General features: G+C 46.9%; 1 pseudogene; it reads left to right on the forward strand.

Annotated features, from left to right (window-relative positions):
- Window positions 1-317: 317 nt before the first annotated feature.
- Window positions 318-436, forward strand: LOC134912158 (5S ribosomal RNA; annotated as a pseudogene).
- Window positions 437-3,580: the final 3,144 nt, after the last annotated feature.

A 3,580-nucleotide genomic window follows, 5' to 3' on the forward strand; every position in this document is an offset into this window, starting at 1 on the left:
TGGATCATATACAAACATTGCGGCATGTTATCAGTATAACAGTGGTCTATATCTGCCTTACCGGCAGCAGAAACCCATTTTCAAAGGTGCTGCACAGCACATAATGAAACATACAGGCATTCCCTGCGGGCCAAGAAACTTTTGACCACATGATTTAAACCTACGTATACCTACATATTTTGGATACATTTCGGTGCAATGATGGTCAAACATACATTGTCTCTTTAGAGATTATTCGGTCAACTTGGTAACAAGGTGCTTACCAATAACCCTCTACCATTTACATATTAGTGGTAGAATTTGCCATATCAATGCTGATCTACTACCATACCACACCGCGCATGCCCAATCTCGTCTGATCTTGGAAGCAATACGGTGTTGGGCCTGGTCAGTACTTAGGTGGTGGACCACTAAGGAATACCAGGTGTTGTAGGTTTTTTTTGACGGCAGCAATTTGGTCATAGCACCTATTCCATACATCCTAGTATTCTGGGCCTGCCAAATAATGCCTTGTATTTTCATCAATATTTTCACAATTTAGCTTTACCAGGTGGCTTACATCTATTAGCCACTTATAAGTGAAATAACATATTTGGTGTACCAATATTTTAGTATAATACAATTAAAGGTTACATTTTAATCACTTTATTTTTCATATCATTGTCTATTACTCAAATCATAATTGTTTCCAAGTGGGAGTGCTCCCAACAAAGGTCTCTTTTTTTCTGTTTCTTTTCCCTTTACTACATTTGCAAATAGGACAGCTTCCAAGTACAGCAGATCAGGCAGAGATTACAGCACTCTCTCACTGGCCTTTCTATTTATACCACAAGAACAATGGGGGTCATTCTGAGTTGATCGTTCGCTAGCAATTTTTATCAGCCGTGCAAATGCTATGCCGCCGCCCACTGGGAGTGTTTTTTAGCTTAGCAGAAATGCGAACGGTTGTATCGCATGGCGGCTACAACATTTTTTTGTGTAGTTTCAGAGTAGCTCAAAACCTACTCAGCGCTTGCGATCACTTCAGACTATTCAGTTCCGGATTTGACGTCCCATACACGCCCTGCATTTGCCCAGCCACGCCTGCATTTTTCCTGGCATGCCTGCGTTTTTCCTGGCACGCCTGCTTTTTTCTGCACACTCCCTGAAAACGGTCAGTTGCCACAGAGAAACGCCCACTTCATGTCAATCACTCTGCGGCAAGCAGTGCAACTGAAATGCATTGCTAGACCCTGTGCAAAACTGCATAGTTCGTTGTGCCCGTACGTTGCGCGCGCGCATTGCGCCACATACGCATGCGCAGAACTGCCGTTTGTTAGCCCGATCACTGCGCTGCGAACAAATGCAGCTAGCAATCAACTCGGAATGACCCCCCATGTGTAAAAAGACGGCAAACTACATGTGGTCCAACTTGGAACGTTTGGCCTCTCTGGAAGTGATATCGCTTCCTATACTGTAGCAACAATATTAACATAAGATCTCAAAGGTCCAAGTGCAACAAAAAACATTTCGCTACCACTACACCATCGAACACATAAATCATGTAATTGGTCAGGCAGAGTTGTCCCGCTTTGCCTGTAAACTCAGGGTGACCACAGTCATATAATTGGTCAGGCAAAGTTGTACCAATCTGCCTGTAATGTCAGGGTACCACATGAACATCATATGGTGCTGATGCTCCTGAACTGTGCGTCTCATGCTGGAACACAAAACTGGATGTCCATAGCTAGCTCCTCTCCGATGGCCTTTGGAAAGCTGCTGTAGCAGGAAAAAATGTTTTCTTGTCTACAGTGTTAGGCTCCGGAGCCTTACCTCCGGCGGGTGGTCCCGGGGGTTGCTGTCCTGCTGGTTGGTGCGGCTGCGATGGCAGGGAGCTGCTGGCGCGGGTCCTCCTGGATGGATGTGCAGCTGCAGGGGTCCGGGGGTTTGGAGAGCCGTGCGCTGCGGCGGGGATCACTGCGGTAAGGTCCTCTAGTGTGACACCGTATAGTGTGTCAAAGTCGGAAGCTGGCTAAAGCTGTGTGCTAACAGCTGAGTATGTCTCCTTTGCTGGGGGCAGCCATGTTGGAGACCAGAGAATTACCAATTAAGTTCCCATGCTGTGTCCAGCCAATCCTGCGTGTTCTTCCCTTACAAAAGGGGGCTGGCCCAGAGGGAGATTGCCAGTGCTTCAAGTTACCTCCTTGTGAAAGGTTCTCCAGCTCTGTGCTCCCAGGTTACTTCTGGTGCCCTGGTCCTGGTTGCTCTCATTTATCCGTTACCTAAACGCTGCTGCATTCCTGCTGTCTAAGTCCGTCGTCACTCGTGGAAGCGCTCCTGGGGTTCCAGGTTGTAGAGGAGCTCCCGGTGCTAACGGCAGTTCTCGCAGACGTCTTAATTTCTTCAAAATCCAAGTTCTTCAGCCTCGTCTTTCAATCACAAATCACAAGTCTTAATTTCTTCAAAGTCCAAGTTCTTCAGCCTCGTCTTTTAATAACAGTCTTCAGTTCTTCTTTACCGGAGTTCTTCAGCTTCATTCTTCAAGTCATTTAAACATAGAATCTAATTCTTCCAGTTTTGTCAATTTATCCGATATTCGTGTACAGCCTGTTATTCATTAAAACTACAGTTACCTTCCTACGGAGTCCTCCTTTTCCTTTACGCCCTCCAGCCAACGTTAACAATTAGTTTGGACTCCACCCCATGAGGAGGAATTACATTCAGCCACCTCGTTTACTGTCCTCACAGGTAGCTGTCCCTTCAGCCAAAACTCGGATGTCGGAACCCCAAATTACGCCGAGCATGACAGTAAGCACTTGCTCAATGGATCCGGCAAGTGAGCAGGCTACCGGGGCAGATGCCTCTGTGGATATTCTGACTCATCTAAATAAACAGGAGGCCATGCAGGCACAGATTCTACAGTTCATGCAGAATATGTCCACTCGTTTGGATTCTCTTCACGCAGCCATATCCACATCTCGTATTCTGGCTCCAGCTTCCAATCCGCCAGCACCTAATCCTCCTGTGTCGATTCCAGTTCCTCGGTTACAACTACCGCCACCCAGTAAATTTGACGGTAGTGCAAAGAAATGCTGAGGGTTCCTCAATTAATGCGAGATCCAGTTTGAGCTTCAGTCAGCTAACTTGCCATCTGATCGGACCAAAATCGCATACATCATTTCACTTTTGACCGGACAGGCTCTGGATTGGGCTTCACCCTTGTGGGAGAGAGCTGATCCCATACTCTCAAATTACCCAGAATTCGTGGACACCTTTCGTAAAATCTTTGACAAGCCAGGCCGGACCACCTCTGCCTCTTTGGAGATTCTGCGTCTGCATCAGGGAACCCGTTCCGTTGCCCAGTACGTGATCTAATTCCGTATTCTGTCTTCCGAAGTGGGCTGGAATGAAGAGGCTCTCATTGCCGCCTTTTGGAACGGTCTCTCCGAAAAAATTAAAGATGACCTGGCCACTCAGGATGTGCCAGCTAAGCTCGATCAGCTAATTTCTTTATGTAACAATATTGATCTAAGATACAAGGAGCGCTGTCTTCAGAGAACAAGGGTCGAGCGACCGAAACCTCGAGGCCTGTCCCACTCCT

This window comes from Pseudophryne corroboree, chromosome 4 (assembly GCF_028390025.1).
Source record: "Pseudophryne corroboree isolate aPseCor3 chromosome 4, aPseCor3.hap2, whole genome shotgun sequence".
Lineage (NCBI taxonomy): Eukaryota > Metazoa > Chordata > Amphibia > Anura > Myobatrachidae > Pseudophryne > Pseudophryne corroboree.